Source organism: Excalfactoria chinensis, chromosome 2 (genome assembly GCF_039878825.1).
Source record: "Excalfactoria chinensis isolate bCotChi1 chromosome 2, bCotChi1.hap2, whole genome shotgun sequence".
Classification (NCBI taxonomy): domain Eukaryota; kingdom Metazoa; phylum Chordata; class Aves; order Galliformes; family Phasianidae; genus Excalfactoria; species Excalfactoria chinensis.
Genome location: NC_092826.1, coordinates 35,802,089 through 35,827,651, shown reverse-complemented (window position 1 = coordinate 35,827,651; position 25,563 = coordinate 35,802,089). Strand labels below are relative to the sequence as shown.

The 25,563-nt window shown below is 40.2% G+C and overlaps 1 protein-coding gene across 2 annotated transcripts in view; it reads left to right on the top strand.

The window, feature by feature from the left end:
- FAM110B (family with sequence similarity 110 member B) overlaps positions 1-25,563 on the top strand; it is a 101,086-nt gene that overhangs the window by 61,292 nt on the left and 14,231 nt on the right. For both annotated transcript variants that reach the window (XM_072329921.1, XM_072329922.1), the window contains one exon: positions 24,948-25,014. The gene's annotated coding sequence lies outside the window, so the exon portion shown is untranslated. The remainder of the gene's footprint in view (positions 1-24,947; positions 25,015-25,563) is intronic.

The window sequence follows — 25,563 nt, the reverse complement described above, 5'->3', positions numbered from 1 at the left end:
TACGCCTCTTGTGTCTATGGTTTTAGAGATGTATGTGTCAGATTCACAGTAAAACACTTCAAAATTATATTCTCCGTCTTACCCTGGGTCTGTCCTTGGAGCAGGAGGAGCTGGGGCTGCCTGTCAGCCAGGCATCAGCCATTTTTCCAAGTGTCATTTCCAAGGCGATGGAGTGGTGTCTTGACTTTGTCAGTGAGCTACCCTCATTAATCCAAAACTCACTTAGACTGTCACAGCAGTTCCATTTTTGCTTTATTTTTCTAATGTATATAAGTGTTATCCTTGAACAAGAGGATGCTCTTTTAAGCACTCCTCTGACGTATAGTGGAATTCTCCAGTAAAAACTTTTCTATCCTAGGACAAGCGATCCAACATGTAGCAAAGGGACTCAAAATGAGAACTTCACTACCACTGCCCAGTTCCCTTCCCTTGGAGGAGGAGCGTGTTCCTGAGGATCATCAAACAAGCATAACCATTTTCTGTACCGTCCCAGCAGTTTGCATAGTATAAAACCAGCCAGATGTGTGAACCATTTTAGCTGTCAGTATGCTGACTATTAAGATATCAATTCTACTGTCAGTATTTCAAATTATTTCCCATAAATAACGATTTACATGTAAGGGTTACGTTCAAATGGTTGCAGCTTAAAATCGGTTGGTGTCACATGAATTTTTATCATTGAATTGCAATGCTCTTGTTGGCAGTAATTTAGTATTTGATTTATTTTCCAGCACTTTTGTTTTGCAACTTGTGTATAGAAATGCAGCTATGTGGGGCTGTGTGATCCAGAGCCATTAACTTTCATCAACAACTGTTGGTTTTCTTATGTTTTTCCTGCTAGTTAATACACGGATGTTCAGATTTCCAGAAGATTGGGTGTTTTTTTTTTTTTACCTTACGATATGATTAGGATAATCCAGAAATAAGGATGTGTCCTTCAAAACAGGCAGACTGATAGCCCAAGGTTTAGTTGGAGTTACATCAGAACGTGTTTTTTCTCACAGTATACATAAAACGATCTGGTGGTTTGGTTTTGTTTTGTAAATTGCATAGAGCTAACAATTCAGGGAAGGTTACGATAAAGGACTTCTCCACAGTACGTATTTTGTAACGTACTTAAGAGGATACGTGTTGGATAATGCCTTTGAACTTAGTTTCCCTGTGACTTGTTGAGTGTCACAAGACTTCTTTCTTGTTATTGGAAGGGTAAGTTTGTCCAGTTTTAAACTCCTTGCTCAGTTAGATGATCACTGCTGCATGTGAAAATCCCTGAGCCACCAATTGTTCTTTTGTTATAACCTAGAAACAGCAAGAAGATGGAGTGACAGCCACAGATGAAAATCATTGCTAAAACAGCCACTTAAAGGCAGGAGGTCATTCATTCTGTAGGTGGTCAACGCTAGATTTGAGTTTTACATGTAATTTCACTATGGTATCCCATTCATGAATATGTTTGTTTGAGATTATAAAGAACTTTTTTCTCACCCCCAACATGATGACAAAAACAGCGCAGCGAAAGGTCACTAATACCTGAATAAGTGCATTCAGATTGGGAGTTATAGTTGCATAACCATTCCTTTATATTCTCTGGATGTGTTTTTTTTTCTGGAAAGCGGGAGGTGGAGAGAATCCCAGTTTTGGCTCAATTGCTACAACTTGATGTTGTAAAGGAAGGCATCAAACAATCTTGTGCTTATGTAAGTCATTTGGGAGGGGTTTGCATAGTGTTTTTGGACTCTTGTTTCTTCTTTTCCCTCCAGCTTTCTGAAAGGAGTATAAATTATAGTGAATTATTTCACCAAATTAATCAAAAATGCTTTGGCATTAACTCCCAACTATAAGTCATCTAAAATAATCGTCATCAAAAATGATAAAATCCAGTTAGGTCAAAATTGAAGAAGCTGGGTTATTTGATATAATCTCCCAGCAATAAAAATGAATAAAATATCACAGTAACTTCCTTTTTAAAAAATATCTCTAATTTCACAAAGCATTGAATTCAGCACCAGGCTTAGTATGCTAACACTACTGGCAAGCAATATTACAAGCCAATACATCTAGCTCTTGTTGACACAACTGTAAACTGGTGACATTTTCCCCTTAAATTTCAATGCAGCATGAGTCAGAAAAAGTTCATGTTTATAGTCTCAATAATATTAAGAGATTTTTATGAACAGTGAGTCCACAGCAATACCCCGAGGAGGTTACAGCAGGCTTATGACAAAAAAATATTTATATACAATGAGATACTATCTCTTAAAAGAAAATATCCAAATATAAGTCTTCAAGATTTTGACTGCAAATACTTGATGCTATTTGAATAAAGCCAATTGTGGAAAAAAGCTTCTGGGTCAGACAAGGCTCCTTGTCCTCATAGGATCTTGCAGCAGCCCTTTGTATGAAGGTGCTGCATGGTGAGACTGGCTGAGGAGGGTTGGGTGTAGCAAGGATGTTTCTCATCAGGTCAATGATTTTTTTATTACTTTTTTTCTCTGATAGAAAGAAATTCACATTTTTATCTAATCTGTGTGAATGTAGGACAGATTTTCTGGTCTGTGTGGCTGTGAAGATGATGTCTTTTGAGCACTGAACTTTATATGAGACTGTTTTTAACTTGAATATTCTCAGCTTGAATATCGTCTGATCAAGGATGGCAGGTTGACTTTTAGGGCATTAGTGCCATTTAACATGCCCCAGGGTACATGAGGCAGCATGACAGGAAGGAGTGTAAGAAGCAACTCGACTGAGGCCTCAGTGTGTTTTGCAAGGAAAGGGAGTCATCTGCTTGTGACAAAAAAATTAAACCAGACGTGGGGCATTAAAGCTTTCTGTGTCTGCTAAGTGGAAGCCAGGAAACTTAAGAGCAAATCTTGTTTTTTGTTGCAGGTGGTGGTGATTTCTTTCTTTTCCTGGATCTCTTCTTGCCTGACAAACAAAGTGATTTCTCTGTGGTTTTAAAAATAGATACTTTTTAAAGCTGTAGGAGTTGTTCAAAAAAAAAAAAAAAAAGAACAAACTCAACAAAAAAGGCAAGAATTTTTATAACTTACTTGGTCACTAACTTGATTATAGTGGATGTAAAAAGCGGTCCATTTTAGTAGTGCATTATGTTACCATGGTAACATAGACTTACTAATTTAGAAACCCTTCGGGCTAGTTTGGAGAACACTAACATTGCACTTGTGTACCAAAACATGAAAGGACTTACTGTTGAGGTAGCTGCTAAATGTTTAAGATGAACCCTGCAGATAATTGTGGATTTTTTCCCTCTCATTTTCTATCAGTATGTCAAGGAATCATTTCATTATTTAAAAAGACCAGAAAAGTTATTATTCATTTACCATACTGGCTGACACATTTTTCTTATTAATTTGTTTCCTTCTTGGAGTCAGACCTTTGGGCCTCTCTTGTGAAGCTGCTATAACAGATACATGCTTTATGCTCCCAATAAACGGAATGTGTTTCGAGGGCAGTTTGACTCATTCTGGGACTTCGATGGAAATAGTACATATTTTGTTTGTCAGTGACTGTATATCATTTTCCAAGTTCTGGATATGAACAAATTCTGCCTCATTTTTTATTAGCATGTGATTGCAAATTCTTTCTAATGGTACTGATTTTTTCCCAGCTGTGCTTATAGTGGGGGGAGTCCTACTACCAATTCTTTTCTGCATATTTGGGAAAAAACAACAACCACAAAAGCTAGTGATTGATATTTACTATTCAAATGCTGTGCAGCTAGTAATCTACTTTTTCTTTTTGCTTTATTATATTAGTTGAGAGTTAGAATCCCCTTCAGTAGACAGGGGGAAATGCTGATATTCACTGAGAGCACCAATGCATGCTTTATGAGGTCTGTCTGCATCACTTCATCTATCATTTCCATTATTTTACTGAAAAAGATGAGCTGTTAGGCTCCCTGCTGTGGGTAACTTCCTTTACAGTACCTGAACTACTTGTACCTGTTCTTGTAACATCCTGTGAGGCTGCTGCAAGCCCTGGATTCTTGCTGAAGTCAGTGAGAACCGTGGCTTGTGGAACTGGGTTTAGAATTTAACTTTGTCAACAGCAGCTTGGGCAAAACTGAGATTCTAGATTCTGAGCTTTTAATGAAGGAAAAAAGGCATTTCTGGTTCTTCTGTTTGTAAGAATGGCTGTGAAACCTGCTGGAGTTGCCACAGAACTAAAGGATGTTGGTATTGCAGGGAGCATACCCTTTGAAGCAGGATGGCTGCGGCCCATGTCTGAAGGTTGTTAGGTATAAGCAGCACTGTAAGCAACACGTGCAGGAGGCAGATAGCTGTGTTGAATAAAACAGTTCATATAAATAAATCTTTGCTAAGTTGACCAAGCCTACAAGAAAAGAATCCAAGTTTCACGCAGTAAAACACACCCAGGATTGAGTAGGCTACAAATGGTGCAGGGGAACTGCGTTCATGACACGCTGCTGAGTTATCCCAGCTGAGCTTCAGTGGATCCCTCCTGCCACCTACCACTTCCTTCCCCCTGAAAAGTAAGGAATATTTAGAACTTGAATTACTTTATTTAGCAAGAACAATTCTGTCTTTCCACATAACGCGGTCCTCACAGTAACAGCAAGATAGGCATTCTAATGTTATTTAGAGGTTTAAAAAAAATAAAATGTAACAATCTACTTTGACCAGCATAAAATGCATTGTGATATAAAGGCATAAAGAAAACATCAAGGTCTGCCTCTGAAGTGTCATGCAGCATACAAATACTGAGGCCGGTTTTGTTCTTTCCTACCATAAGCCAGGCTGTGGCCAATTGCAGCCCTCTTCTGCCTCTGTCTGCTTCTGGACAGGCTGTGGAGTGCAGGCAGGAGAGGGTCTGCCCTCACCTATCCCCATCCCATTGCCTTCCAGAAAGACTTTGATGCTTAGTTCAGTGCTCTTCAGTTGTGATTGTTCCCTACCACCTTCTCCGTCCCTTTATCAAAGGTACAATGGGGTATATGAAGCATCACATCTGACTGAACAGACAGCCCCTCTCCCTCAAACAGCTCCCTCCCTCCCTCTGTCCCTCCAGGAAAGTCTTCCTTTTTTCCAGCAAGCTGATGTTGATTTTTACCCTACTAGTTGTTGGTACCTAGCCAGGCCACTTCACGGCTGTACTGCAAACAATTCAGAAGGAAGAGTCAAGTCATTTATTGCTGCAGCACAGAGTTGCCTTCCTGCAGCAGCAACACTGAGGTGCTGGGACCATTCCTTCCCACAGAGCAGACAGGCCTTTACCCAAGGCCCTATGGTGCTGTCCAAATGAGCGTTGAAGGTTTAATACTGAGCACTGGTACTGGCCAGAGTGGTTGGGCTTTTAATCAGAATGGACCAGGCTTCTTTGAAAATCAAGTTATTTGGCTATTTTTTTACTTGTGTTTTGTTCTGCAAAGGCAGTGTGCATCCCCTGTGCTAGAGTATTTTTCTGTCTGATTTCTCCTCCACCATATAAGTTATTGTGATACCAGCCATTCTCATTAGGAGAGATTCTCAGTCGGAAATTTCATTCTTTGCATCACGTGCTTCTATATACCAGCGTGTTAATACTCATTATGCCTGGTGAGACTGAGCAGAAGACTTGAGTCCTGTGAGTTTTGCTTTCGTGGTGGTGACACAAGTTGCTTGTTTTCTCACAGTCTAGCGAAGGAATAGACGGAAAGCAGAGCTGTTGTCAGGGCTAGAATTAACATACCATATGCTGTCTACATCACCTTTGTCTCGTAGAATCATTTACTTGGGAAAAATCATCAGAAACAGTCCTTTATTTTCAAACTCAGATCTTAAGCGCAAGTAGTTTTTGTTTGCTTCTTCAGGTTTCTCCTGTGTATGTACAGGAGCAGTCTTGTTCTTAAGCTGGCAAATAAAAAAAGACCTAATTCTTCAGGTTCTAAAGCTGATCTAACTGCAGCTCTTTCTGTAGATTCATCGTTTTTTGCTACTTCTCACATTTTAAAGCAGCAATGTAACTGAGTGTTACCAGTAGATTGTTTTTCTTGAATATAGAGAAAATAGTGCATGATCCATGGATATGCTTTTTATGTTTTCTCTTGTTTCTCCTCAGTTTGCCATTTCCCATTGCTTTACTAAAGAGATCAGTCTAAACTTATATAATTTCTTTCTTTTTCTTCTGCAAAATGTTTTATTTCATTTGTGGCAGTATTTTAGTATTTTAAGACAAAATTGCTTCAACATAAGTAGTCTAATGGGGAATGATACAGAACAAGATTTCATTCTTGCATCTCTTCCAGAGTTTTGTTCTGCTTAGCCTCTCTGAAAGATTTTAACTCTGTGCTCTCTAACCTTATCTGGTGATATAAGGAGGATTCAATTGCTGTACTACCCAGTTTCAAATAAGGAAGAAACTGAAAATATGAATCTAGACAAATACTTAAAATTCAAAAGCATCTAAACTGATAAGCTCATAAAGAGGAAATACAAAACTAACTATAGTTTAAACTTTACAGTTTAGCTTTACAAAAGATAATCCCCCCTAGAAACCGTTGCATGCAGCAGAGAGACTATAAAAAGGATAATGCTAGGGGGAAAAAGGGGAATAATACTAGTAAGGGTCTGAAATACATAATGTAGGGGAGCAGTGCAGCTACTGTCTGTATAAAGATGTCCAGCAGAGCGTAGTACAAGGGGGTGGGAGTGAATCTGGAGGTTTGGTCTTGACCCCACTGAAGGTGTTGATGGATCCCTACTGATGTTAGTTGGCTTTGCAGCAAGCTTGTCTTGATACTTTGAACGTGCAGTCAGTTGTAGACGTCCTGTTCCTGGGAAGAGATTGACAACAGTGGATGGATGTCAGGATAGAGAAGCACAAATACAAGAAACAGAATTGAGGGCAAAGTAGAAAGACAAAAGGAGCTGTCAGTACAGGTGATAAAACAAGAGTCAAGCATTAACAGAGAAAAGCACAGATTCCTTAATACTCACCTTGCAGGTGTATGAACCCAGGAAATGACCTCTAAGAGAAATAGGAAAAAGGCTTTAGCACTTGTCTAAGTCATTAGCTAAGAGACAGTAAAAAATAATCTTCAGTTGGTGAGGTAATGAGCCGGAAAAGGGATCAACTGTTCACATCTGTAATTCCTAATTGCTTAGCCTTTTGTATGTCTGGAAGTTAACTCCCTGTCTTACTGATCCTGCAAGTCTCTCATCAGAGGAAAAAAAAAAGCCATCCCATAAATGAACTTTGTTTCTTTCAAAAACTGTTCAGTTACTATTATGATGGATCTGTTTTCTGTTGTCCTGATACAGTGGTGATACTGAGTTTTCTTCTGTTCTCAACTTCATTCTGATCTCATGTAACCTATCTTCATTTATATAAAGTTGTTTTCCTTCACTTTTTATTTCCCCTCTGAAGTTGGATTTATTTTGCTGCATCTCCTTCCTTCCTTTTCTAAAACTGAAATTCGTCCTCTGGGTAAAGTTATTTACTCACCTGTGGATTTATCTAAAACTCTTTAAAACAAAGTTTCTAGTAATGCCATGACCCATCTACACTGTTATTCTCCTTTGTGATTCATTTGTAGTGCCCTATGACCAGTTAGGTTGCTGTTCTTGCAGTGAACATTCAGTAGGTGCACCTTCTATGCTGATCCCTCCGTTCATCTTTTGCAGTCAAGAATTAAGAAGCAATCTATAATGCCTTGTGTTATTCCCTATTAAAGATTTTCCTTCTCAGTTCCTGTGCAGTTGAACAGCTCAGGTGTGTAGGAACTGTTCTTCTGTAAAAATATATTAGTTGATGTGTTGCTGAGGGTGGATTACCTTATTTTGTTTTTTTTTTTTAAAAGAACCATAATGGAAGAGGAGATCCAAAGGTCAATTCCAACAACTGGAAGTGGTTGGAGTAGGTATAGACACGGAGTTGCTGCCAGAGCTCATGCTGCTGCATTGCTCTGGAGTGGCTTCACCAGCTTGGTGAGGCTGGGTGCTGACTGGAGCAGGCCTTGGGCAGTGCCAGCCCACTCTGAGTGTTGGTTTCCCTGCTTTGAAGTGCAGCTGGCTGCTGTTGCAGCCCATTTGAGCACCACTGTATATTTCTAGTTGGACCTGGCATCTGCTTGGCAGCCTGTGCATTTGTCAGGCTGAACTGTGGTCCCTGTCAGGCCACCAAGGAGTCTCTATAATATGTGTTGCTGGCACAGCTCTTCTCATCCTCAAGTGGTGATGATGTCTGCTTATCTTCAGATCAGTCTTTATGTCCCAACCATACAGGCAACACCTTAGTCAAAGGATGCACATTACTGTAGTTTTAATGTTTGCTTGGCCTCTGGCAAATGCAGCTCTCAGTTCCATCAGCAATAGAAAAGTTGGGGAGAGTTAATCCTTTATGGTTGTCTTGGCCCACTCCCAAAATCTTCAGCAATAAGCATTTTCTGTGCTGATTTTGCTCTTCAGTGATCTCATTTGATAGGCAGGTTGGCAGGAAAACAGCCAAGTGTGGTTGCCGGTGACTGGAGTGACACTGAAAGAGGTGACCTAAATTTGCCACATTCTGTGCACTGTGGTTGACCTGGCATCCCTGGGCTGCTGCCTGGCTGTGCAGCTGCAGAGTGCGAAATGTGTCTATGCAGGAGAAGTTCTGTGTCAGATTAATGTAACTGATGTTTGTAACTCGGGAACAAAATGGAGGGAGATGAAGAAAGCCAGGGAAAGAAATGTAGAAAAAAGTAATACTTGAGAAGCCTGATCAAAACACAATAGCTTGCATTTTGATTGTACAACAGAGTCTGTTTCAGCAGTTCACATTGTTCACTCCTAGAACAAGCATGAAATTGCTATACTTGTGTATGTGGATGATAGGTTACAGAAACAACACGTAAGCTTTTCCAGATGGGAGGAGCAACAAGGACCTGTCTGAAAGCAAAACTATTTTTTTCTGTTGATAGAAAGAGCTGCTTTTTTGTTGTATTTTGCTGTTGCACACTGCTGCAGGAGGGCACTTCAGCCATCTGCATTCTATCAATTCAGCCTGAGATTGGTGGTGCTAAGCCCTTCTCTGCGTTGCGATTGCCACAGTTTGCCACTGATTTTTTATGCATGCATGAACACAGGCAAACACGTGCAAGGTGTAGGAGGGTGAGGTTTGGGAGCACTTGACAGCAGCCCCCGCACATGCCGGTCGTGCTGCCTGCTAGCAGAAAAACACAGCAGAAAGTGCCAAGCAGGTTTTCTTAAGGCACTGTAAGATGCAGCTCATAGAAGAGTGTGTTATTTTACTTTTGCTGATAAAAGCAGATTCAACAGATAAGCAGGCTTCTTTGTTTTGATTCACTTCCAGGCCATGAAATGCTCCCTGCTTCCTCTTTTTCTGCCCCATTGATATCACTGACGTCCCACAAAATGGATGCTGCAATCATCTGTTGAACAAGAGACAAACCTGGGGTTAGTGGTGTTGGTTCAGGAATGTTTTTTGCAAGTTCTGTTTTACCAATAAGAAAAAACGTTTTGGTCTTTCTGGTTAAGTTTAGCACTAAAGAAGTGAGGATTTGGAGTGGGTACTTATTTTTGTCCTTAGTTATCAGAAGTTACTTGGTGATTGGACTGGTTGAACAATGAGTAAATAAAAAGCATTCTCACAAGGGCTTATAAGAACTTACACAGGGTTTTGCTGACCCAGGGTTTTTGTAGCAGAGATGGGGAAACATTCTGATGAATCCAGTCTGTCTGCTTAGGAATAGGAGAGCTTATTTCCATAGGCATCCAGTCTTGCAGTGGATTTATTAAGTTCAGTTTCTTGGTTTAGCTCATCTCTGCTTCTGCATTCCACTGGAGTGTGTCCAGAAATGCCCTTAAAAGAAAAGAAGAGAAGGTAGTTGGAGGGGAAAAATTGACTTCTTGGAAATAAATGTTGCAAAGTTGTATCAAATTTGGTTAAATTCAGTATCCTCAAATTTGAGGCAGTCTAGAATTGTTTGGTTCTGAATCCTCCAAGCCCTAGCCACCGGTGGGGTTGTCAATCCTTTATTAGTTTCATTCTTTGGTATCTTAACCAAGGAACTAAATAACTGTGTTCATTAATGACCTGGATTCAGTCTCCATCCCTTGCAGTATTTCTGGCACTTCTCATTTATTCTCATCTTCCTCTGCCCATATGGTGAATTGTGCATATTCTCCATACAATCTACTGCATCATAAACAATGACTTAGGATCTCCTTTGCAGGAAGTGGGAGGTATGCTGGAAAGAAAAGAAGCCATTTTTCTGGAGTTCAGTGTAAAGTATGTACATAAGTACCATAAACACGTTATATATCTATGTGTAAGTAACATTAAAATGGGGGAAAAAAAATTACCTGTAGCTGTTTTGTCTTCATGCGCCGTGGAAAACAGGTAGAAATTCAGACCTGATAGATATTATTTTTATCTGCTGAGAAGAAAATGAATAGGTTTACTCAAAAGTGATGCCCCAAAACAAGAATACAATGTGTTTGTGCTGAAATCCTCTAGTGAATACAGAGATCTAAGAGTACCAGGAAGAAGGAATAAAAAACAAAATAAGTAAACAGTTATGTAAAAAGTGTAAAGGAAACTTTCACATTTCATATCATTGCTGTCTAAATATGTGTTATTGACATAGTTCTCCTTTTGCCTCCTATGTGTTTCAAAATGTGGAATTTTAAAACATGATTTATTTTTTTAATGTATTTGTACCTGTTTTATCTCATCCCTCCTGCTTTTATCTACAAATTGTAGTCCAGAATTCGTAATGATCATACAGAATCATAGAGTGGCCTGGGTTGAAAAGGACCACAATGATCATCTGGTTTCAACCCCCCTGCTATGTGCAGGGTTGCCAGCCACCAGACCAGGCTGCCCAGAGCCACATCCAGCCTGGCCTTGAATGCCTCCAGGGATGGGGCATCCACAACCTCCTTGGGCAACCTGTTCCAGTGCGTCACCACCCTCTGAGTGAAAAACTTCCTCCTAATATCTAACCTGAACCTCCCCTGTCTCAGTTTAAAGCCATTCCCCCTTGTCCTGTCACTATCCACTCTCATAAACAGTCATCCCCCCTCCTGTTTATACACACTCTACAAGTATTGGAATGACAGTCCAGCTCCTTGAAAGTTTCACAAAGTCAGTGATTTAATGGTTGGTTTTCACTTCTGATTTCATAGGAATCGCTGTAAATAACTGAGTCGGTCTTTACAGCACAAGGGCAGATAGTTCTTGTGATAACTGTTTTCCATATAAGGGATTACAGGTAGAAAATAGAGGACGTACTAAATTTCATAATTCGCTGAAGTTTGACACTTAAAGTTTGTGTTATAACAGTATTTCACAGGCTATAGCTGGGGCTGTTTCATTTTCTGATGTCAATCTGACTTTACAAGGCTTGAATGTTCTGAAAGCTACTGCAAATCATTCCAGGACTGAATGTGTGAAATAAAAAAGCGGTATTTTTAGTATATTGTAATGCTCTAGGCATTTTGCCATCTTAGATTGTGGTTGGTTTTAGTTTGTTGGGTTTTGTTTTGTTTTACCAACGTTTGATTGTTCTTCTCTTTTGGAATACATCTCAAAGCTTACCTTGTTGTTTGCGGGGGACAAGCCAGAAATGCAAGGCTTGTGTCTGTGCAGTAAAATATAATGCTTCAACAGGAGTTACGGTGCTGGAGAAAAGGATGTAAATCTCAGATGCTGAATAACTTTCCTTGTTGCCAAGTTGAAGCACAAGCCTCTCCATGAGCTATAGAGGATAAACTGTAAAGTCACCAAAAGTTAACTTTTCTGAAGGCTGCCAGTCTTAAACAGTCTTCTGTGGAGCAGGACAGGAAAGGCTTCATTGTCTGACCTGAAATGTTGAGTTTTTACATTGTTTCTATATTGCTTAGGTATCATTTGAAGCATTCATCCCCTTGAGGGCATGAACTGCAAATGCTAACAGCTACAGAGTATGATTAGACACATTTTGATTACGTGTAAGCGGCTGTGAGTAACTCTGTGTGATAACCATTAGTCAGTGTGTGGTGCTGTGTCATTTAATTGATTTTGATGCAAGAATATGAAGGGCTGTCATAACTAGGCTGCTCAGAAACTCTGTACCCTGCAATTTGTGGTAGTGATGCAGGACCAATTAAAAACTTGAGCTCCAAAACACAATATTACAATCATCTCTGTTCCCATATTGCTTTCTTTTGTAATTTACACTGGTTTTGATCCTTGTTAGAAGAGCACTTTCTGGCTCAGCTGTCTAATCTGAGAGTCCCAGGATGCCACATCAAGCTGCCAGCCAACCTGCCTGTGACTTGGAGTCAGGGCATGAATGAGGGAAGAAAGAAGCTTAAGAATGGTAAACATAAGGTTAGGATGGACCTCAAAGCTGAGAACCTACAACTTTCTCTCCACAATATTCCTTCCCATGCAGGCTTTGTAGATAGTGTCACTTTCCCTAGTCATGGATAATATGAAATCAACTAGTTTTCATGACGTTGCATGCTGGCCTTCGTTACCAGGCTTGATTCCTGAGCATCTCTGTTTCTGGTCCTGGGTATTTTGGTGTGCAGCTTGGGAGGGTGCACTGCAGGGTTGCTGTGGGGCAGAGGAGAGAGGCAGTCAAGCTGTTACCTCTTTCCATTGCCCATGCCATGCCACAGGGAGCACCAGCACTTCCAAAGCCTGAAGAACATGCAGCATCTTGGGCAGCAGCACAGTGGTACATAGATTGCTCCTAAGCAGTAACAAAGATATTTCCTCTTGCCTTGATCCCTGGTAAGGTGGATAACTGCTGCCTCTTTTTCATGCCATGTTGTTCACTTGTGTAGTGTGAGCTTAAAACTACTGAGCAGCCAAGTAACTTGTTTCCCCAGCTTAAGAGTGTGAAGAGGTACTGAAGAGAAACAGAAGTTTCCACAGGAAGCCAGACAGGTACCTGTGCTCAAGGTGAACGTACCTGAGCTCCTTCTAGAGGAATATCTGGTGGTATGAGTGCTCTCTTGGCCTCAGCTACATGTTATGACCCCTCTTTGAACTACTATCATCCCTTATCAGACAGGGCAGGTCTTCAAATGCCCAGTGTGGAGAGTATGCCAAGAACCTTCTATAATGACAGCACCTGATATGAATAAATGCAGTTGCATGTTAGATGTAGGAAGTTTTGATTTAGGAAGCATGAAATAACATCCCTTTAGGCAGCTGTGAAGCTCTGGTGTGACGACAGCTGTTGATGGGCATTAGTAATAAGAAGCATGTGCTCACTTCAATTGTTCTGTGTTTTCATTTATGGAGTGCTTTGGCTGATTCCTATTCCTGGTGGTGGTTTCATTATGGACCACAAACACAAAGAAGTCTGAATGCAAAGCGGTCGTTGGCTTCTTTGGTATCAGCACTGTGTGATGAGCTGGCTGCACAGCAAGTCCTGTGATAAGAACAAGCATTGGGGCAGTAGGCATCCTCTGTGCCTCAGCTGCAAATCTTCTGAATGTCTCCCACTCTGAATGTGATGCACTAACTGGGGTATGCCGCTATGTAGGGTGAGAAAACATTCGAGTGCCATTTTGGTTTGTTTTTCCCTTGAGGAACAAGATTCACATTTAAGGGGGAGGAGGGCAACCCGAAAATACACCGTGTCACTGTCACGATGCTCAGCCTGCAGGCACCGTTTCTGCATCTGTTGTGGAGGTCACCAAATAAAGGCAGGTTTAAGCACATACGTTTTTACTGATGTAACTTTCTGAGGGTGGCTTTGTGTGCCTTCTACTGGATCAGAGAACAGTAGTGGTTCAGTAAGCGTTCTGGCTCATATTTATTCACGTAATAGCAGTACAACGAGGAGGATTGGTGTTGCATTGTGTAGAAAGTGAGTTCTTCCTTGGAGATTTGATTACTTTTACTTGTGTGTGTGGACTTAACTGAAGAACATGTGTTCACACAGTTGTGCTATTTAAAATGTGGAGTGACTCAGTGTGTATTCACTGCTGTCATCCTGCAGTGACTACAGCGGAACATTTTATTGTCTGAAGACAATGCTGATAATGGTAGCATTAAAACAACATTATAATTTCACATAGCAATTCTCAGTGCCCAGAACTGGGAAGTGACTAAGAAATGTGCCATTGTCAGTACTGGGAGCAGGAGCTGGCCCCTTGGCCTGCTTCTGCTCCTGCAGCTCAACTAGCTTTCAGTGTGGGGTGAACACATTTGCAAAGCCAGTGCTCAGCTGTGCTGAGAGCTGTGGTAACGTTGTCCTGTCCTGTCAGCACTGTGTGACTGCTGCCCTGTTTAGGGGGGAGCAAAACCTCTGGGAGCATACACAGTGCTTAAGGCCAACCTTTACCATTGCTGTGGTGCTGTTTGGGCACACCAAAAGGGCAAGTTGCTGGAAGAGACCTCAGTAGTTAGTGGTTTGCTATTCTCCTGTTGTGGATGCTGTACCGTTCCTGTAACTTTCAAAGCAGAGGTCCAGAAACAAAAGGTTTTGCATGGCTTTGTTTGTGCAGTAAGATTTGGTGGGGGATTGCCTGCAGCGGTGGCTAATAGAGGGTAGCTGTGCTGTCTTTGCAGCTGAAGTATAACCTACAAATGCAAATAAGTTGTCAGTACAAAATTAATAAACATTGCACAGATGTTATTAATTCTTAGCATCAGCTCTTGTTGTGCAAACATAAATAATAACTTCCTTATCAAAAGACTTGGAACCTGCCGACAAAGGTGCAGTGATGTGAACCACATACATTTATTCTTTCTTAGGAAGTACTAATGTAGAACAGTTTCACGCTCAAAAATATTCCTTTCCAGCGGATTCCTCATATGCTGTTTTAATAACCACATTGGGTTATTCTGGAATAGGGAAGATAAAACTGAATAAGAAATTGTTAGCGCAGAGACGCTGTTTAGAAACCTCACCAGCCTTAAACCGTTCCTGTAATAGCATGCAGTGCAAAAAGTAATCCCAGCATAAAGCTATTTGGAGGGTCATTAATGAGCATTGCAAACTTTGTTTCATATCCATTAGTAATTAGCAGGGAGTATAACTGTGAGTCCAGACTCCAGAACTTTGCACTGAACATCTTCAAGACACCTTGCTGCTCAGAGGGTCCTGTTTCTGTAATGACTGCCTCTTTCCTGCAGTGTTCAGTAGGAGCTGCCCGACAGAGTAACGAGGCTCCTGCTTTGATTTCAGCAGCTTCATTATTAAGCAGTGCTCACTTCTTAAGATGGATGTTTTTAAAATGTAGCTTGCTTTTGATTGGAATGCTACAGAAAAAGAGCTGACTTAAGGCAAATAGAATGAGGGAAGAGAGCTGCATGTTTTGCAGTCTTGAGATTCCAGACATCCGTGCTGTGAAAAATGGACTTTATTTAATTAGCAGATTTCTGTGTGGGTTTGCTTAGTTGCTTTTGTTTGTTCTCTGTCAGTTTCTTATAGGGCTATTATTTATTTCCACTACATAGAAAAAAATTAGTTTGGTGATTTTGTTGCTCAAAGTCTGCTAGGGGTACTGCCTCAGAATTGTATTGCTGTAAATATTTGTATGTTCCTAACTGCGCTGTGGGCAGAAACGTTGGGGGAGAACTGAACAGTCAGATTAATAAAGGTTGTCTGTGTATCTGCTGTCTTCTTCTGGCAGAATTGTTGCACGTTTCTGCCTAAATATGATCTGCCATGAGCAGAGGAGCAGATCACATTGCTACCGTTAGATTGGCTAGTTCAGTAGATGTGACACATACTGTAGAACTTTTCATGGGATCCTCAGTAATTTCCCTACCTGGCGCTTGTTTCCTGGCATCAAAAGAATCTCCTTTGATTAGACCATTTCTAAATAGCAAGATTTTGATGCCCACCACTTAGGTTTTTCCCAACATATCCTGCACATCTGTATCACCAGTATTTGGGGTAATTGTGCCATATTGAATATTACACCGTGACCACAGCTTGTGCAGAATGACACAACACATTAGCCATTTATTTAGACTCTGCTGTAACACCAACCTCAGCAGCTTCATGTCCCACTCAGTCCTCTCCTGAGCTCATTCCCAAATGCTGCATAGCAGTGCCTGTTAGCTGTCTGCCTCGGTGAGTGTTATGAATGCCTTCTATTGAAAAGGAGAGATTGTACGTTTTTGTCTAGGTAGGCCTTGTTTTATCTCTTTGTGTTTCCTTGATTTCCTCAAGTCATCCTGTTTTGTGTGCAGTTGACAACTGAGTCGTTGAGAGATGCAAAAAGCAGAAGTGCAGAGGAAACACTCCATGCATATTGAGAAGCAGAATTTTTTTGAAAATGGAAAGAGGAGCAGTAGATTGAAATGATTATTTATGGTGATGAATTTCATCGTGTACAGTGTAATATTTCTTACCATGTCACTCACGTTTGGGTCACTTGCTGTTGAGGATAGGATGACACATAGTGTCACTGATTGTCATGACTGAAAGAGATAATAAGGTGAGAGGGACTGCGCAGGTTGGAAGGTGCTGCTGGAGGGCACCTGCTGGCCAAGGCAGGTTGCTCAGGATCACGTTGCTCAGGGAGGTACCAAGGACAGTTCTAAGGATCTCCAAGGATGGAGGTCCCACAGCCTCTCTGATCTCTCGTTCCAGTGTCTGACTTCCTTTGGGATAAAGAGATTTTTTTCTTTGTTCAAAGCCAGAATTTCCCACACACCTTTGCCCCTGTCATGTTAGGTACCCACAGACCACAGTTAGGTCCCCCTGTAGACCTTTCTTAACAGGACTGAAGAACCACAGTGCTCTCTGCCTCCCCTCCGATGGTATGTGCTCCAACCCCCTAACTCTCCAGGTGTTGGGCTGACACTGGGCAGCCAGCATCATTCCAAGCAGCATGTCCAAAGGACAGGATCTTTTCCTTTTGTTGTGTGCATGATGTATTCCAGAGAATAGTTCCCTTTTTCATTTGGTCCTAATCTTTTTCTTTTTTCTAACTTTCTGTGCAGCATCTCCGATTAAAGTAAAAGGTATAAAAAGAACTGAAAGCTTTTATCAGACAATTACATGTAATATGCCGAGGCACCAAATGTTACTTACAATAATAGAAAAAACATTCATTATTTCTTAGCTCAGTTCATTGTTTCCTTGACAGAGTCCGTTCTTACAACTATCCTTATTCAGAGAGCCTTGATCCCGATTTCTTTTCTTGAAGAGCTTAACACGTGCTGGCTAATATTAAATCAAAAACACTGCATCTGCCAAAGCAAACAGCCAGGAGAAAAAGACAAGTGCGTGCTACTGCAGATCCACAGTTTGGGTGTAAATCTTATGCCCTTAATGACTTAAGAGGAAAAAAGGGTCTTAAACAGTGTCTGCTGCTTCCAGATTTTGTTCAGATTAGATTGCCTCTGGCATTTCAAGAGCTTTTATGCAGATTTTGTATGCTCTTGCAGCAAATCCAAACATGGTTTAACAGGGCACAGCGCAGTAGGAGACTGGCTTAGCGCCCAGAGTCTGCTTTTAACCTCTGCAAAGGTCCTTCTCTTTCTCAGCAGTTTTGAGTGTGGTGTAGGTGGGGGAATAGCCAACATTTTCAATTTGAGAGAGGAGGTGGGAAATGGAAAGAAATTTAAGATAGGATCTTGAATCTCAGTGAAATCTTTATATGAGTACCGATCTGAAGTAAGTTATCAGTTAGAAAAGACTCTAAGAAACAGGATCAGGTGTATTGTAAACATCCAGCTAGATGACCCAAGAGCTGGGATACCTGATTAATTCAAATTTGATTCTGTAAGTTAACCATCGTCTTCCAGCCAAAAATTCACATGCGGTTATTCTGTGTATATAATTCCAGAAGTATTATTGTTTTCAAAGTACATCATTTGAAGCGGTATCTTGCAAGTTTTTTTTTGGTATGCGGATTGTGTTGTTGCCTAATGCATGTATGAATTCTATAGGAAGAATTTTGGACTGTGGACAATACATTTTCTTCTTATAGATATTCTTGAGAATTCATCTGGAATAATTCACAGACTTATCAAGAAACTGTCTACCGTGGGCTAAAACAAGTAATACATCAACAGAGCGACAATTGAAATCACTGGATGAGTCTCTCTTGCTCTGAAACACGATAATATACAGTATTGATCGATTCCTGAAGAGTTGTGGCTCATATCATGAGCTCAGAGCTACGCATTATGAATAAACCATTAGAAAGGTGGTGTTTGTGACCTAGTCAGGAGTTTTGTGTGTGATCTTTTCTCCCTTGTTGAGCAGCAGAAATAACTAAAGGGGAGCTGTGTATGTTTTACATATGGCAAACCTTGTCTTAAGATTTGGTCTGGTGTCCCTTAATGAAAGGGGTGTGTGCTGTTAGGATTTTGGACTAAACAAGACATTGGAAAGTTTAAAAACACATGGGGAAATTTAACTATGTAACTGCATAAAAATCAAGAGGTGTGTTCTTGGTTTTCTTTTTTTTTGTGTGTGTCAGAGAGGAAGGAAGAATCCCCTTTTGGTACTACAGCACACATGCAGCTGAGTCCTGTTTTAATCTCCACCTCTTCATTATTAGGTGTTAGTAACAGATGCGTATGATCTGCTGTCAGGAATGATGTTGGAGCAGGGATTGGGAAGAATGTGTTTCTTAACATTTTGCAAGATCCTTACTTTGCGTTGCAGTGGTACATGAGGTCACCTTTTCTTAAAGGTAGCCTTTAAATTGGTACACTCTAGTTTGAACTGCTGCACCTGACTTTGAGACACCAAGCTCCAAATTCTCTGCAATCGCACCTCAACTTGCAGATGTTAAGTACCTCATGGAAGAATTCTCTGATTTAAGGCTTAATTAACCATTTACATGAAAAATGCAGGTCCAGCTTTACAGTAACTGAGTTTACATTTTTTTTAACAAAAACAAAAAAATATGCATGACAGTTTCTAAAAATATTTTATATCTATTATATGAAGTAACTATTGGGAAAGGTAATATATACTTAAAATGGACTCCAAACACACTGTTCCAGCTGTGCTTATTCGTTTCAAAAATTCATTTTCTTCTGTGGTGCATTAAGCAAAGCAGAGTACAATTACACCTGTTCATTGTTAACACTCAGAACAAAAGGCTACCTACAGTTGTTTGTTGATCGTAGTCATTGCAAGACTTTTATTTTTTAATGATGAGTATAGACGAGCAGGGGATTCGATCATGGGAACACACCAAGCATGCCTTTGGAGTGAGATAGGAATGTGACACATCCAGATGTGAATATTTCACATAAACCATCGTGTATTTTAAGTCTTCCGTTGCCAGTAGTGGCCAAGTCAGCCAAAATTACGCCATGATTTGTGCAGGCAAAAAGGTCACTTAGTTAAAGTTCATTCTTTTAACATTTTTCGTTCAGCTTTCGTGGCTCCGTTTGTTTGCCTGTTTATTTTCCTCTGTTACAGCATTCTTTTGCACAATTTCCAATTTTTGCTTTCAATCATAGGAAAGTTACGTTGTAAGTTGTTATATGTCATCTAACTTGTGCCTGTGCTTTCCAACCACCTGCCAAACTAAAAGTGTGGTGTGCTCCTCTGTAGAGCATGGGCTGCAGATTTGAGTATCTTCTCTGTTCATTTACATCATGCCCAACTTGTGCACTCAGTGCCCAGAGCTTGCTCTCTGTTGCTCATTGGTGCTCCAGTTAAGATTTGTTGCTCTCCAGGTCATTGAAATAAAGATGTATGTATGGTTTTAACTTCTCCTATTGTATCAGTTCAGTGGCTTTACTGTTCAGGGATGCTAAACCTGGAAGTCAAGGAGCAGAACAGCTATGGCAAGTATATTTAAGGTATAAATATTTTAGCACTGCATAAAGATAGGTGACTATAAACAGTAAGCTGGCGTGATGTTGCCTAAGAAAATACTTGAAATTTGTTTTATTGCAAGTTTACGTCTTTTCTTTTGCTTCATTTTTCTTCAATAAAAGGGAACAAAAAAGAGTGTAGATGTCTGAAGAAAAAGCAAGGTTCTCACTCACCGTACATTCTGATTTCATCAAGTATAAATAGGAAGAGTTTGAATCTTATTTGAACGTGAATCTTATTAGTGATGATTTGTATATTTACTCCAGGAGTGGGGCTAACCGTGCTCTTGAAGAACTACTGAAGAAAATGTATCCTTGCCAGTGTCTTTGAGAACTGGTTATGACCTGTGTCCCTCTGTTTGTGATATGTGTGGCCAGATGTTTTTTCATTCTTCAGTTGCGTGTCAAATAGGAAATCCAGATTTTTTCTTTACTCTTTTTAAAGTCCACACTGGGATCTTGCTTTTATGGCAGACAGCTGACCATTCTTTCAGATCTTGACATTTCAAGTATACAATATCCATCACAATGATCGCTAATCTGGGACCCTCTGTATTTTTTGCATATAGTGTAGAGTTTTTCTGTACTTAATGGTATACTGAGTTTGTGACAATACTCGACTGGGGGGAGCTGCTGAATCCCTTGAGGATACTAAGGCTTTCCTGAGAGGTCTTGATGAATTGGAGGACAGGGCAGTCACCAACCTCATGAAGTTGATGGCAGCTGCAGCTCCTCACAGGGAGCAGAGGGGCAGTGCTGAGCTCTGCTCTCTGGGGACAGTAACAGGGCCTGAGGGAACAGCATGAAGCTGTGTCAGGGGAGGGGCAGCTGGGGGTCAGGGACAGGGTCTGCACCAGAGGACATGGAACAAGCTGCCCAGGGCATGTGGGCATGGCCCCGAGCTGCTGGAGTTCAGGGAGTGTCTAGATAATGCTCTCAGACATAGGGTTTGGTTTTGGGGTAGTTGTATGGACATCAGGGATGCAAGCTGGAAATCGAAGGATTTATTTTTGTTTCTTCATGTTCCTTCCTTAACAATTATTGTATTATTTCATTTGTTAAACGACTTAAATAGAAATGTGAAAACAGTAGAAACGTCCAGAATTTATTTAGCTATAAATAAACTTATAAAATCTCCAGATAGTTGTTTTTAATGTTTTTCACTTGACCTTGATTTTACCAGTAGATGTGAGGAGCTTTTAAAATTAGGAAAACAAGCAGTTGCATTATGCCGGCTGCCTGGCTGATGTGGAGTGTTTTTATAGGCATTCCAAAAGAATATTCTTTGAGAGAAATATGAATGAGGCTGTGGGATTCTACAGCAAGCAGAGCAATAGATAAACGTGAGTTCAGAGGGAAATGATAGTTCAAACCTGTATAAGTTGTCGACTTGAAAAATACATTAGAGGTTAACATTTCCTACTATGATTCCAGTTCAGTTTTTTGTACTTCCTGCCTAGGTGTGTTTTCTGCCCTTATAAATAATGTCAAACCTTCCAGTTAACTTTTGTGTTTTCCTAAGTCTTGACGTCACTTTCCCTGTGTGATTTTGATCTGACTTGTCTTTATTTTCATTTTTCTCATTCTTTCTCTTTTTCATTCTCTAAAACTTGAGATTTGGAAAGATGAGGATTGTTGCTTTAATGATTTACCTTGGGGCCAGAGTTAAGCTATATTCCATGCACGCATCTAGTAGCTCTCAGTTGGTTCTTTGCACAGACCAAGTAAGTATTGTGGACACCAGTGTTTTCTGCAGAGATGATATGAATCTTCTATCATTGATGGTGTTAGATTACTTAATGAGGAAAAAAAATCAAAATGAGCAATATGTGGAGTGGTAAACTTGCAAAACTGGCATTGCATGCTATTGCAGACTTGCTGAGGCAGGTGCCCTGATGCACCCTGTCTGCAAAGAGCAGACTTGTGCACCACCAAAAAGAAGCACTGAACTCTCAATATTTGTATATGCTAGCAAATATTTTAACACTGTATTGTCTGTCCAGTGTAAAAACTGTATTTCAGCTTGCCTGGCTATATCTTTATCTGAATCATACATCTGTAAGGGAAATGAAATCCTGCACCTCCAGGTCCAAGAATAAATCCAAGCAAGAATTAAAGGGAATGAAAGAATCAGTGATGTTAGTTGTCAGCAGTAATAAGCTCTGTTCCTTCTTAGAGGCCAGTCATTTGGTAATGCTTTAGTCACAAGTACGTGATTTCTTCAGAGCCAAGGTCAGCTGCATATTGTACTGCTAGTTTTCAGCAGGTGTGGAACGTCTTCTTGGCCTTCCTTCCACCTCGCAGGGAAGGCAGGCATTGGTTATTCAGTGATCTTTCTGAGTTGTTCTGCACTGTGGCTGGGCTGTGCAGCTAGGCAGGGGAACAAAAAGTTTGCCAGAAGAATCTAACAGTGCGTACAGGAAGGGATGAGATTTTCTAAAGACATCAGAATTACATTGCACTGTGTTGGATTGAGAGTGCTGGAGGATATCAGTTACCATCCGCTTAAAGCAGCAAATTCAAGGTATAGTTTCGCCGTGGGCTGTTCATTCTTACACCTACAAAATCCCCTGGCACTTTCCTGCCTGTGATTTGTTCTCCTACCAGGTAAGGAAGCAGACAGAGGTAGATGCCCCCAGGCTTCACCAGATGTTTGTGCATTATAGAGCTTCGTGGTTGGTCCCATTTGTGGGTGGCACGTGTAGACTGAGAAGTATTTTGATGTCCTGGTGTTTAAAGAACTTGCATAATATTTAGGTTTGTATGTGGAAATACACCTTCTGACTGGGAATGGCAAAAAGAGCCTTTGTGGCAATGCAGTGCTATTTTTTGCGTGGTTTAATACTGATAATGTACGTAATGTGTGTGTATAAGCCACTAGAAATGTGCTTTGTATAAACCACTTACTTGATTTTTATGCCTTTTGTCTGCTTTGTAAACTAGTCTGACTTATTCTTTTTCTACCTATTAAATTTTTTTTCACTGTTTTTGGTTGTTGGTTTTTTTTTGTGACTGTTGAACTGAGTTAGTTGGTGTTTTGTTCCATACCAGCTGATATCAGTTGATACACATTGATACCAGTGACGTGCCTAAAAACCCCACAGAATGTGAATCTGTTTGTTTCTGTTTGTACATCTATCTCTTTCATTGTTATCCTGGGTCCAAATCCAAGTTCATTGAAGCTTGTGTGGTGTGTCCCTTCCGGGTAATTTCACAGTTTAATGTATGTCCTCTCGAGAAAACCCTTGAGACGTGGAGGAGGATGTTTATTGTGGAAGCGGGGAATTGTGACAATCCTCTGTACAAGAGCTTCTCCAGTATTAATACTGACACTTTTTATTATCATGACCTCTTTCTAGCGCTTAGGAAACGCAATAAGCCACGCGTTTTTGAAATTGTATATACTGTATACACTAGCGTTCACTAAATATATCCCACTGCATAGCTCACACTGTCAGTCCCATCATAAATGTGTTGATCCTTGTTGCTGTTTGAAATAACAATCTCAAATAAGTGTTATATTTTCTAAGGAAATGATAGAGCGCGTTCTAGTCTTGCCAATATTTTGAAGGGCTTTATTCTTGTATGTAGCTATTATCTCTCAAATAGTTCTCAAGTCAGTTTGTACTGCCGGCGTTATAGTAAGGCATGTATTTGTGAATGCTTATGTCCGTATATTTGTGTCAATAACTTAATAAAAGAAAGAAAGAAAGAAGAGTGCTTATGTGTTGATATAGGAAGCAGGAAACTAGGGCTGGCAAGTTACTGCAAACCCAGCTAAACACAAACCAGCATCTTTCTGCTGAGGAGAAGGGCTGTGTTGTGCTGCAGAGCTGCTTCCCTGCCATAAGTAATACACAGATTTATTTCTCTCTGAATGGTTGTTTATAAAAGTAATCACAGAAATACAATCTCAAAATGTTTAATTATGGCATCTTACATCTGCCACGTATATTACAGATATTTACAGATGTTTAGTGAGTGTTGCAAAATAGAAAGGTTTGAATTTTTTAGTGACTGAGATAAATTCAAAATAGTACGTATCAATGTCGGAGAGAAAACAAAGATACTCGGTAGGAAGAGAAAGAGCTAGAGGATTAGATAGACCAGGAGGAATGTTTTGCAAAAACACTACTGCCCCAAATCCTCACAAAATAACAAAAATGGTAATATATTAATTTGTTTTAATTAAAAAATAGAATAGTCCTCTCTTGCATTAACAGAAATTTCTACTTTTCCATGGGCTTGTATCGCCACTTGAAAGTCATGGTTGTCCCATGAATAATCACTTCATGTAGATGTTGGAAAGAAATGACCAGTTTCTAATAGCTGTATAAAAACTTAGTGGTTTTTAATTGGAGTTGGTGATTTGGAAAATATCCTGTCAGCTATCTCTGCTTCCCAGCAGGGAGGATGCGTGGGTGTTCTGAAGCATACAAAGTTTTATTCTTTGAGCTTAGCTGTGAATACAGGAGGTCACCTAAAAATAAGTCTTTACCGTGGATTTCGTATTTCCAGAATTTCACGTTTTTAAGTCTAAATCAGCAAGCAGATTCCACGAAGTAGCATTAGCATTTACATACTGATATTTTCCCTCAAACAAATATCCCCAGGGTAGCTGACACTGATTCTACACCCTGCTAAAGCTATTGCACGGAAGTGCTATTTTCTGTTTTCTGCTCTTTATAACGTTATATTCTCTCTTCTTCATTTCAAAATGAGGAAAAGCAAACCAGAAGTCTTTGTTTATCTATAATAGGAACCTAAAATACGACATTATATGTTAGCCTTAATTTACATTACAAATGTCACTTTGAAATTTGGACTATTTTGCATTTTATTCACAGCATGGCTGAGTCTCAGTCTTGGACCTCAGAACACTGTGGCAAATGAGAGCTTATGATCTGAGACATCCCAAATGTCTTTTTAATTAGTTTTTATTACACAGCTAGTAGCTTTTCCAGTGTGCAACAATGTTGATTTCATCACGTCTTTGGTCTTGAATTGTAGTTGCTCTGGTGATGTGTAGCTGTCTTCCCTTCTAGTGCTGTGGACCAAGCCTTGGTGTTTGGTTTCCACATCCTCCAAATAATTTATACAGGGCTGTCATATTTCTGCCTTTTTTTCCCCCTCTTTTTTTGAATTGCTTTTTCATATGTATGTATTTTTTTCCTTTCTTTCAGCCTCCACTGGAGCTTTGCAGTCCACCGTTCAGAGCCTAGACAAGAGTTCGGCACTGCGCATTTTCAGGTATCCTGATTTAAATACACTTTCTCATCCAAGGGTTAATAGAAAGAGGGCATCTCCAGAGGATCTTTTCCTTGTTCTCTTCTTCTGTCCTTGTGGTTTGTTCTCATAGTGAACCTTTTTTCTTGGTCTTTACTAATTGATTGGGTTGGGGGATTCATTTGTACAGTTTAAGAAAGACTGAGGCTTCCTTTTGCTGCCCTCAGTCACACTGCAGTGGGCATGTCAACATGGCAAAATAATTCGAGTAGTTCCTGGTGTTCTTTCCTTTTTTATTCCCAGCGTACACTTTGGTTACAGTCTTTCAATTCAGTAGATTCCAATATTTTCTGACTTGCAGCACAAGTGCACAGTTCTAACCCTAGTGCTCAAGAGATTTCTGCTATTAATGGTTACTATTACCAATGCGCTCAAAAGCAGAGGAAAGCTTAAACATCTCTAAGTCCATTCACAGTGCTCTAAGCCTGATTTCAAAGTTGGAGGAGGAGGTGAACATTAAAGCTTAGAATCTTTTACTTGTCTTTAAAGCTTCTAAGCAAAAGGGGGGAAATC